The sequence below is a fragment of the Lepus europaeus genome, chromosome 4 (genome assembly GCF_033115175.1).
Source record: "Lepus europaeus isolate LE1 chromosome 4, mLepTim1.pri, whole genome shotgun sequence".
Taxonomy (NCBI): Eukaryota; Metazoa; Chordata; class Mammalia; order Lagomorpha; family Leporidae; genus Lepus; species Lepus europaeus.
This window is the reverse complement of record NC_084830.1, coordinates 136,980,372-136,992,539: the sequence shown is the minus strand read 5'-3', so window position 1 is coordinate 136,992,539 and position 12,168 is coordinate 136,980,372. Positions and strand designations below refer to the sequence as shown.

General features: G+C 45.0%; 1 protein-coding gene across 1 annotated transcript in view; it reads left to right on the top strand.

The window, feature by feature from the left end:
* ARHGAP26 (Rho GTPase activating protein 26) overlaps nt 1-12,168 on the top strand; it is a 440,213-nt gene that overhangs the window by 333,396 nt on the left and 94,649 nt on the right. The window lies entirely within an intron of this gene.

Here is a 12,168-nt window from a genome sequence, read left to right as displayed (position 1 = left end):
CAAGTTTTTGTTCCCCTGAGTGGCACTTTTTATCATAAATGTTAGGACAGGTCTGTAAAGAAGAAGCATTTTTTTGGTTGTGCTTCCTGCTCCAGGAGGGCACGCCTGAGCTTACCGCAGACAGCGTCTAGCAATCTTTGAACTGTTACTGGTTTTGGAGTCCTTGGGCCCTGCAAATCCAGAAAACATTCAAAAGTAACTGCAGAGCTAGAAAGATCTGATGCTACTGGGCGCAACAAAGAAGCTGGTAGGGCTTGGCATGCAGAAATAGAAATGAGATATGAAATCGTGGCTTATGAATACATGGGCAAGACCCCGATGTTCGTGCCCACCTGATTTGATGGGCTGTAAATTACATCCCTCTCTGACGTTGATCTGGTGATGTACACGTAAAAAGAATGTTGCAGGGCTTCCTTGTGTACTCATCTCTGCTCATCTGTGCCAGAGACTGGGATGAATCACAGATTGATGTCTCTGTGGGAGCCAGTGAAGGAGTGTGAGGGCAGGTGCTCCAGGGACAAAGGGTGCGCCTTCCACCAGGACAGGGATTTTGATGTGGAGCTCATGGTAGGCCAGAGTTGTTTGCAAGAATTGCGTATATGCTTGGGAGAAAGCCTCTAATATTGGTCAGATTTGTCTTCCCAGTAGACACAACTTAGAATAAGGCAACTTGGCTCTTTTTATTTATTTATGTACTTATTTATTTTTTTATTTTTAGTTGAAAGGCAGAGAGAATAAATGCCCCCAAGAGGCCAGGTACCAGGCCAGGCCGAAGCCAGAAGCCCAGAACTCAGTCTGCATCTGCCGTGTGGGTGGCAGGCTTCTATGTTCCTGAGCCGCCAGCCGCTGCCTCTCAGAGCGCACAGTGGTTAGAAGCTGGGGTTGGGGACTGTACCGGGGACTGCCCCAGGCACTCAGATATGGCAGTCAGGCATCCCAAGCCATGTGAATCACTGTGCAGCACCCGCCCCTTGCCTCCTTTTTCAAATGTAGCCCCAGACCTGGCCTGGTTTAAAGTCGGGAGATCGCCTCAGTCTCCTTCGGAAGCCTACAGTGTGAGCCCCACCGGAGCCCTGTGTCCAGGGCCATGACTAGACCTCTGGCTTTCTGGAGACAACACTTGGAACAGACTCCCTGCCCATAGGAAACTTACCCAGCACGTCCAGAGCACGTTTGTATCCTGAGAGGCGTATTGTCAGAGACTTGTCCTTTAAAATCCACAGTGTTAAAGTCTTAGGTAATAATATTTAGGGAACATTTTGGTAGGTGTGGCTAGAACCCACACATAAATGTCTGGAAGTGACTGCTTTCCTTTGTAGTCATGAGTGTCAGAGGTCAGAGGTCAGAATCCTGAAGCCCCATTTGAAGAAACTGCTCTAGCCCCTCAACCTCCCCCTGACCATGGGAGAGGCCTATGCAGGCTCCCTTCTCATGGAAATGCACAGGTTCTGCACAGCTCCTGCTGTAGCATCCTGTTGTATTGTAAAAAATATTTCATACAAGCAATCCACTTTGTGCCTTGCATGTTGATTTGGAGGAATCTAGGGATAAATGGGAGATTGTGCTGCAAAGAAGGAGCCCAGGGCTGCAGCCACTGGAGCTGCTCCATAGACAGGCAGAGAGAACCACAGATGTGTATTGTTGTTGTCTTTCGCCACACAGCAGATCATCTGCAAACCTAGTGACTTAGAGCACACTAATTTTATCCTTTCAGTTCTGTGGCTCAGAAGCGTGGGGAGGGCCCATGGGTCCCTTCTGGTGTCAGCTGCAGAGGCTTGGCTTGAATCTACAGTATCCAAGATGGTCTTGCACCAAGCTTTCTGGGATTTGGTTGCCAGCCATTGGCTGGAACACCTTGATTCTACAGCATGGCCCCCTCTCTGTCTCCTTGGTCTCTCACGGTTCTGTTTCAAGCCCAAACATGCAAGGCGGCATGGACAGCAGGGGCTGTTAGAGCCTGGACCTGGAAGAAGTGGAGTGTCACTTCTGCCACATTCTCATTATCAAAGCAGGTCACAAGTCCAGCCAGTGTAAGGTGAGGGAACTGCAGTCTGCCTCTGGGTGGGAAGAGCAGTTACACACACACACACACACATGCACAGACACACACACACAGAACTGTTGGCTGTCTTCTTTGCAGGTGATTCCCTACGTGTGGTGGATTTGTGTTTCGTTCCCTCTGGGGAAGGCTTTGGTTTCCTGTCCAGGGCTTGTGCTGAGCACGGGCGGCTCCTCACTGCTTGTTATTGAAGGTGCTCATCTGTCTCTCTTCAGCACTGCCATAGTTTTACACAACCAGACTTTGTGATGCTAGTGGCCAGTTCAGACTTCAGGTGTTCTTTGTGAGTCTCAGTGTGGAGAGCTAACTCCTACCTGTCAAAAGCTGGGAAAATGCTTTTGTGCTTAATATTGATATTTTTTAAAGGAGATAGGTTTTCTTGCTACCTGGAAAATTCAGTTTCTGTAACCTGACAAAATAACTTTTTTTCAATAGAATGGAAAAGACCTCTCTATTTTCACTGGTTTTTCTATCTCTGTTTCTTTACTTTTTTATAAGTATTAACAGTAGACATTCATCCCAAAGGTTAAAAATGAGCAAGCCTTCGTCTAGCAGTTGAGATGCCTGTGCCTGATATTAGCGTACCTGGGTTTGGTTACTGGCTTCAGCTCCTGGCTCCAGTTCTTGCAGACTCTGGGAAGCTACAGTGATGGCTCAAGTTCCTGCCACCCACATGAGAGCCCTGGACTGCATTCCCAGCTCCCTCTGTAACCCATCCCTGGCCCTTGGGCATCTGTGGAGTGAGTCAGTGAAAAGGAAACCTCTGTCTGTCTCCTTGTCTGTACTCTGTCCCTCTCTGCAAAAATGAAGATTTAAAAAACAAAAACATAGATGAGCTCCTTGATGTTGTTGGTGGCACATCCACACACCTTCAACTTGGGACCTGTGAATCCAGAAACATCTCCTACAAGGCCACTCCTTTCACAGAGAACCCACCTGTGTGTCCTCAATCAGAACCTTCGTGATGTGTGTCACACGCATGCATACCTTCAGTTTATCTGAAGCACGCTAACTACACGCCCTGTCACAGTGATTCAGCAGCTCTGTCTTCCACCTCTCCCAAATGACCCAGAAGGGGAGCAGTGTTTGACACAGTTCCAAGACATCTATATTCCAGAAGAGGACACAGCAGCAGGGAAAAGCCAGAAGATGGGGTATTATGTTCGTGAGCTCATGGTAATTTTCCGTTTTCCACATTGGCAATGCGTACTACTTTACTCAGTTGAAGTTTATGGTTCTTTTTAATGAACATGGTTTAGAAATAAAATAATAATAGTAATAAGTTTTACTTACAGCTTATCATTATGGCTTATTACAAGATACTTTGCGAGGCAGCGTTATATCCATCATCTCATTCAATTTTCACAGCAACTCTGTGAGGTCAATATTTTTAGCTCTGTTTCATAAATTATGAGCCTGAAGTACAAAGAGTTTACAAAGCAGTTTCTTAGGATAGGAATTACGGTTAGACATAGAACCACTTTCAGAACCAAAGCTGTAACAATCCACTCTAGTTAATTTGTGTTCAGTACAATAAACATTTACTGAGTATCTGTTGTTGGCTGAGAATAAATAAGTTGTTTTTTCCAAGGCACTCTTATTTTTTCAGGGTATAACTAATCGTAATACAGTGTGCTAAGTTAAATCTGATAAAACAAATCAAGTGTTATGGCACAACTGAGCAGAAATAATTTAATTCTGCTAGCATTGGGCTCTGATGGCAAATAGAAGTTTTCTAGGCAGTGAAAGCTTAGAGACACAGAGGGCAACTTTCCATTAATGAGGTTGTGTGGAGTGAGATTCTGTGGTTGTGAAAGGACTGTGGGCTGCATGTTAGTAAATGGTATGAGACAATGCCACGCAGTTGAATTTAGCCCATTTGTCAAGAGTCTCAAAAGGTATAGGGAAATATCTGAATTTGCTCCTTGACAAATGAAAGCTCCCAGAGGTTTCCAAATAGAGGGGTATAAATGATTACATCAACACTTTGGACAGTCTCTCCTAGAAGCTGAACCAAGTTGTCCTGATCGTTGGAATCAGGACCATCAGTTCATCACATAAACCACATAGCTGACCATACTATTATAAAATTGCAGCTCAGAGAGTGCAGTCTTGGTCCTGCAACATTCGCTTCCAGGGTGGAGTGGGATCCTCATGGTCTTTATTTGAAATGCTAGCTCATGGTGTCACAGTGTTATTCCCATCACTGACTTGTACCCTGGATTATCCTTGAGTTATATGAGAGCTAAAGAATGGACTGGAGAGTATAGCTACTTTTACATGTAAACTCAAAGAAAGCTTGTGACTCTTAGTATTTTTTTAAAGTAATGGTTACGTATTTAAGATTACTATTTCTGTATGGACAGAATCGTTTCCCCCAAATTCTTAGCTTATCACCCTGAGTCTTGTAACATCAAAGGGGCCAGTGTTGTGGCATAGAAGGTTAAGCCACCACCTGTAGTGCCAGCATCCCGTATGGACGCCGGTTTGAGTCCTGGGTGCTTCACTTCAGATCCAGCTACTTACTAATGTGCTTGGGAAAGCAGCGGGGCATGGCCCAGGTACCCATGTGGGAGATCTGAAAGAAGCTCCTGGCTCCCAGCTTCGGCCTGGCTCAGCCCTGGCTATTGCAGCCTTTGCGGAGTGAATCAGTAGGTGGAAAAAAATCTCTCTCTCTCTCTCTCTCTCTCTCTCACTCTCACTCTGTAATTCTACCTTTCAAGTAAATAAAATAAATATTTTTTAAAAAATCAAGCAAGAAAATACTTGGGGAAGTATGATGGAAGTAACCAATGCTAATATGCTTTTAACTGAAATTTAAAAACAAAAGAAAATATATAATGCTGTCTTTCTCTGTCATATCTCAAAGCCCACAAACTCCTGTATTTCTTAATAAGAGTTTCCTATTATTTGCGTAAAGGTTTGCTTAACAGTGGCTTTGAAAATTTGAAATCTAGAAAGAACCATATTAAGAAAATAGCCTGCCTTCTTTTCATACTTTTGGTTAAACATGAAATTTCGGGCTAATTGTGTGTATATTACACCTTACTGCTAAGTCTGGACAGTTAATAGGATTGGACTTGCTTGTTCTGTTACAATCCATGATACAATCCATGATGCTTCTTTTGGCTGTGTCACTAGAAAAGATACCAGTACATGTGACGTGGGACATACGTGTGCACATAAGCCCAGGCATCATGAACTTTTGTCAACATTAATGACTGTCAATGTTTGACAAACTGAGTTATGATGATTCCATTCCCAGCCTACTAATTAGTTTTGAAAGAGAGGGAATGTTGATCTTTGAGCTGTTAATTCTCAGAAATCCACAAAGCTCACTGTCCCTTCTTAATGTATGTTAACTTTTAATCTAGTGTGTCAAGGAGAAGAGCTACCAACCCTGGATGGCCCTATTTATTTATTTATTTATTTTTAAAGATTTATTTTATTATTTATTTGAAAGACAGAGTTACAGAGAGAGACAGAGACAGAGAGAGATCTTCCATCCGCTGCTTCACTCCCCAAATGGCCGCAACGGCTGGAGCTAAGCTGATCCGAAGCCAGGAGCCCGGAATTTTCTCTAGGTCTCCCACATGGGTCCTCAGGCCATAGCAGAGAGCTAGCTCAGAAGTGGAGCAGCCGGGACTAGAACCAGCGCCCATATGGGATGCTGGCACTTCAGGCCAGGGCTTTAACTTGCTGCGCCACAGCACCGGCCCCATGGATGGCCCTATTGAACACCTAGTTTGAGCACCAAGTCCTAAGCAACCTTGCCTTCCCAATCAACTGGTCATGAGTTTCAGTGCACTTAGCTTGATTTGCATAGATGTGGCTCTACCAAACTGCTTTTCCCAAAGTGTTAATGGCATTGAAATCCATTGCCCTGTATTGGGCTTTGTGCACAAAAGGCATGTTAAGCAACAAAAGGCAGTGGATTTGGGAACTGATAGATGTTTGGCAACTGCATTTCATTTCCTTGCCATTTCAAACAGTTGTTATATGAAATTAATAATCATTAATGAGATATGTCTACATGCTTTTCTACATTAAGATTGTCCCTTGTACTTACGTCTGCTCAGGAAACTAATCTTATCTAGTGCTCATGGCTTTTGTAGCTTTTTTCATTGATTTTTTTTTAACCTTTCTTTCCTTCCCTAGATTTCTGTATGTTCCCTTTTGGCTTCTGTGCTTACTGGTTTAGAAGCAAGTTGGCTTTACTTGTGTGTTGAGTTTGAATGCTTGCATTACAGATTTTTTTTTCCTTTCGCTTGTTAGTGGCAAGTGCCATGTAAGATAGTCTTCATTGATTAATATAGTAAGTTTGTGAGTCTGAACACCTAAATGGCCTCCAGTAAGCCCCCCAGTAAACCAGTAATTACATAAATCACGAAACTCCTTTAATGTAACTCAAATGAAGAGTGAAGTTGCTTTTTTTAATTTATGGCATTTTATTCTGTTGCTATGTCAGCAAAGATAGCAGGATATACAATCTTCTGGAGATAAAGAAAATCGCAGCCTCCCATGGATCACACAGGCCCTCTATATATACTCTGAAATACTAGATGTAATTGGATCCTTTTGAGAGATTTTTAATAAAATTCCCCAAACAACTCTCCAAATTGTAGTTTCCTCTGCCCAAATGCTATCCTGTCAACAGGACATAGAATTTCCAGCTATCCTTAAACAACCTCGCAGCAGCTACAGACCCCGTCATCTTGGCAGCCGCGCAGCGATCCCTGCTAAGGCTTGCATGGCTCTCCAGCTGAAAGGTGCTGGGTGTGTGGGTTCTCCTGTCCTAAGCAGTCGCCTGGCCCATGGCCTGCTCTGAGAACGGATGAGCTGTGTGTGTACCTGGCTCAGGAGCTGCAGGCTGCCCCCTCCAGTGCACATGCTGCTCCCATGGAGCAATTCAGCTCCATGTTCCGTGGAGCCCTGGTGCATTTATGTGTCAGGAAAGTGCTCCGTCTGTTTTCAGCTCGAGCCCTTTCTTTTTTGCATTGTCATCCCCAGGCCTCTGCTGTTGATTTATTGTCTCCGAGCTGCTTTGCAGTTACAGACCAAGAGCTCTTCATCATGACCTAATTTTCCTCTCATAAACATCACAGCACATAATAAAGAGTACCCTGCAGACATTATAGGGAGACTCCTAATCCTTCTAAATTGCAGGAGCGTGTGACAGATGGGATTGGAAAAGGTGTAAAAATGTGTATGTGACATGGATAAGAACAGATTCCGGAAGTATCAGTGCTCTCCAGGTTGAAGACGGGCCGGGGGGACCAGAAGGGCACGGTTGAAACTCGAGTGTTGTAGACAACGTAGGGGAGGAGAGCAGCAGGCTCTGACATCGCTCTGAGCAGTTCAAGTTGATGTTGTGCAAAGAGCTATAATTAAATTTACCCTTATAAATTAAATCCTCTTGTCTCAACTGCGAATGGTGCATTGTTGAGTCTCCATTTATTTCCCTCCCTATACTTGTGTGTGTCGCCTTTTTTTTATTGAACACAATAATGTCTTCTGAACACAGAATGCCACACTGTGTTAGGTGCTTCAGTCCTCACCACTTGGGGCTTCTGACAGATGAAGCTTCTGAAGGTCAGACAGTTACATACCTTGCTCAAGGTCACAAAGCTACTGGATGACTGAGATCTGGTCTCCAGACTCCAAAACTTTCCACTTTGTCCTCTGTCAATGATAGCTGTAGTAGAGAGCCACCATGGTTACAACCCAGACAGTCAAGCCGTTGAGGTCCCAGTTCAGCGGTCTTGCTTCTCTGTGTGACCTTGGATAAATGAGCTCATCTCCGTGAGTGTCAGTTTCCCCATGTACAAGACGCCCAGAATAATAGTGTCTCCTTTACAGGGTTAGCATGTGTGAACTAATCCATGACTATAACGTAGCGCAGTAAGTTCCAAACACATTTTGATTTTCACTGTCATTCGTCACCCACCACCTTTGTCACTTCCTGCCTGCTCTTTGCCAGATACTGCACTAAGCAAGTTATATGTGTGGTCTTTTTAGTAGTTCTGCAAGGCAGTTATTAGATTCACATTCACACAGCAGGTTTACAGGAACTAAAAACTTTGCCCAAGATCCCACAACTTGTAGGTGACAAAGCCAGGATTTGAACCCAGGTCTGTCTAGTTCCAAAGCCTGTTCTCTTTCTGCCCATATAATAACTTTAAACTCCTTTCCAGTGTTTTATGTGGCGATATGGGATGATGTGGACGTCTGTGATGGTGAAGTCAGCGTAGCTGTAAGTGGTGCTGCTGAGTAACCAGGAACCCCAGGATGGCCTGAATCTGTCAGGCTGCAGAGGCCAAACTGCCCTGACCACTGTCCCACGTCGCTGAAGGGGAAGCAGCAGCTTGCCGTTGATGGGGCTGCTAATTCGACTTACAGGAAGCTTGGAATTGGGGCTATGTGGAAGGGTTACCAGAGTGATATTTTATTTTACAGTTTTATTCCCTAGTAGCTTCCAAAAGGCTTACAGTCTTCCTCACTTTTATCTGTCAGGCATTCCCTGCTGAATGGGAATTAATTTTAAGTTTGGGCAGAGTTAACAGGACACGTGGGGCACAGCACACATCTGCCCCTTGTGTGTTAATTTGGAAAGTCCCTGCCTGTTGGAGCCACACGATGGAGCCCTGTTGATCCTAGGCTCCTGGGTTCCTGGAGCTGAGGCCTCTCTTGCTCAGCAGGACTGTTCATGCAGACATCCCTTCCCCAACACCCTGAGGAAAAGTCTTCGGATTATCTTGAAATAATCTCTTCCGATGACACAGGATTGGCATTACCACCAAAACTGTGAACAATTTACTCTCATCAGCACCCCAACTTGAACTTTGGACACAGAGACAAACCCTGGGCCTGGCCAATCAGCTTGCATGTGTTCAAGTCTCATGGTTAAATGAATGAGAGTTTGGGCAGTGGTTTTCCAGGCTTCTTAATGTAGGTGTGTGTCCTCTGCCCTGACGTGGTGTAATTTACAAAGGTGTGCTCACATCTGGAAAACCACCCAACATGATCATAACGTCAGTCCCGTACCTGGCAGCTTAGATGCACAGTGTGCTCACTTGCACGTTATTGCTCCTGATCCCAAGGAAAGCCCTACAGAGCTGGCGCACGCTGAGACCGAAGAACTGGCCTGGGGATGTTAGCACTCACCCATGGTGAAAATCTACTCCTAGGGCTTGTTCTGTTCTAGCCAAATAACTGTTTAGAATAAAAAGCCAAGGAGTAGAGTGAAATTGTTGCCCTGCTACATACAAATACTGTTTTGGAAGCAGTTTTTCACATGTCGGTTGAAGCCCATGATTCTTCCTCGTGATTCAGTTGTCTTTGTTTCTCCAGCATTTGCAGCAGTCCTTAGAGAAGAACAAATGCTCACGTTTCTATTGACAGGTGAAATTAAGATGTAAGACACGGGGTAGGCGTTGAGCCTAGCAGTTAAGATGCCTGCATTCCCCACACTGGAGGACTTGGGTTTCATTCACAGCTTTGGCTGCTTGATTCCAGGTTCCTGCTGATGCAGGCCCTGGGAGGCAGCCGTCTTGGCTCAAGTGGTTGGGTCCCTGCTATCCACATGGGAGACCTGTACCGCCATTCCCAGCTGCTGGCTTCCACTGCAGCCCAGCCTTGGGCATGGTGGGCATTTGGGAAGTGAGAGTGCAGATGGAAGCTCTCCCTGTCTCTCTGCTTTCTGCCTCTTAAATACAATTTTTTTAAATTCTCCAAATGTCATTATTGCTGGTGCATAGTTGGGTTGTCACCCTAGGAGCATGGGTGAGCATTGTTGAGGCAAGAATGTAAAGGGGGAAGAAAGCCTCTGAGAGCCTCATTGGGCTCAATGGCCCAAGCTCTTTGTTTTCTTCCCATTGTTAGAGACTCAAAGAGTCTGGACACTCAGGTAAGCTAGTAAGGTTCCCCCTGCTCTAGAAGTCAGGAGCATTTTGCTGCTTTTATTCTAAGGCGCCTTCTCTTTTCACCCCCTCGCCCTGGTTGAACTCAGCTATGCATAGAGATTCCATTTATCTTGCTGCAGATTTTTAGTCTCCCAGGGAAAAAATGATAATGCTGCTCTCAGACAGCTGTGTTTGGGAGTGAGACTGACTGCACCAGCTGGCTGGCATCACCGCAGCCCGAGGACCCGCCAGTTTGAGGAGAGCAGCTGTTTCGGCTGAAATTCTTATAATTCTTAAAACTTTGCTTCCTATGTGTCAGCTTTTGAGTTTTGCTTTTAAATGCACAAAGGAGACAGGGCCATGAGAAAGATTCTGAGGTGTCCTGGGGTTACCCATAGGTGGAAGGGAAGAAATGGCTACCGCTGTCCTCTTACTACTCATGACTGTATGGGAAGAGAAAATCCAAAGGGAGGCTAATTCCAATGACAGAGATGATCAAGAATGAACTGGTAAATTATGATACCTCAGTCTAGTGAGGGGGTGTGCAACCATTAAGAATCATGTTTGGGGAATCTTTTTTTTTTTTTTTTTAATTTATTTGACAGGTAGAGTTATAGACAGTGAGAGAGAGAGAGACAGAGAGAAAGGCTTTCCTTCCATTGGTTCACTCCACAAATGGCCGCTACAGCTGTCGCTGCACCAATCCGAAGCCAGGAACCAGGTGCTTCCTCCTGGTCTCCTATGCAGGTGCAGGGGCCCAAGCACTTGGGCCATCCTCCACTGAGGCCACAGCAGAGAGCTGGACTGGAAGAGGAGCAACTGGGACTAGAACCCGGCACCCATATGGGATGCCGGTGCCATAGGCGGAGGATTAACCAAGTGAGCCATGGTGCTGGCCCCTTGGGGATCTTTTTAATAAAGGGAAAAATGCTAATATTTGTTGAAATGTGTTAGATAAAAACAACCACAAAACAAATATAATCTCAACTATGTAGAAGTGTCTTAATATTAATTTTTTATTTATTTTCATTTTAGTTGAAAGACAGAGAGATAGAGACATCCGTCTTACCTCCACTGCTTTGTTCCCCAAATCCCACAGCAGCTAGGGCTGGACCAGTCTGAAACCAGGGGCCCAGGATTCAGTCTGCAGCCTATGTCTCCCACATGGGTAGTAGCAGGGACCCAAGTACTTGACCCTTCTGTGCCTACTGCAAGGACACACATTAGCAGGAAGCTGGAGTTATAAGCAGAGCCAGAACTTGGAGTGAGGCATGCTGATAAGGGGATGTGGATGTCTTGAGTGGCATTTTGACCCCTCTGCCAAATACCCACCACTGTGTTGACAATCAATGAGATAATTCATCCAAAGCCTTTAACCCAGTACCTCTTGTGGTAAACACTCAGTAAACCATAGCTACTGGAATGCAAACTGTCTAACCACAGGAAGCCTGTTGGCCTTGTTCACTCTTAGGCCCGCAGTGCCTAGTATAAAGTAGAGGCTCTAAAGAATTGTATTGATTGAGCGACTCTTATTTTCCAAGCCTGGATTTTACCATCCGTCATGATGGTTGTGGCCAGGTGACCTCTGTGTGGCTCAGGTCTTCTGTGAAGAACTGAGGACGTGAGCTGCTGTGCATGGTTGCTGAGAATCAAGTGAGCTACACATTGAGCACACGCAGTAGCTGTACCCTAGTAGGCTGCAGTAAGTGCTGGCCGCTGTGACCGTGGGTAGCTCCGTGCAAGTGTCAGCGGTTAGAATTACTGAATTCTACTGCACCTTTACCTGCAGATAAAAAAATGATAGTTGCATGGAATTTTGTACATCATTTTCTTCTTTCTCTCTCATTATTTTACCAAGGCTTTAATAATAATGAAAGCCCAAAGAAAAAGCTCAGGAAGGAATAAAACCTAAATGCTAACAGCAGTTATCTCCAGTAGAATTGGGAAATGTTCATTTTGTGTTTTCTTCTTGAGATGTTTCTGCATTTTGGTGGTTGACTATAGTGCCTATATGTGATTTTATCATCCAGGGTTAAAAAAATTTTGACCTTCCCTTGACCTCTTCCAAGCAAGCAAAAAGCTCAGCAGCACCGATAGCTCAGAGCTGTGGCACCAAGAATGAAGCTGTGGCCGAGGACACTTGAGGGTTGGCAGATTGAGCCCTGTTCTGCAGTTCTTTTTTGCAGTTTGATTTAAATACGTGTTTTT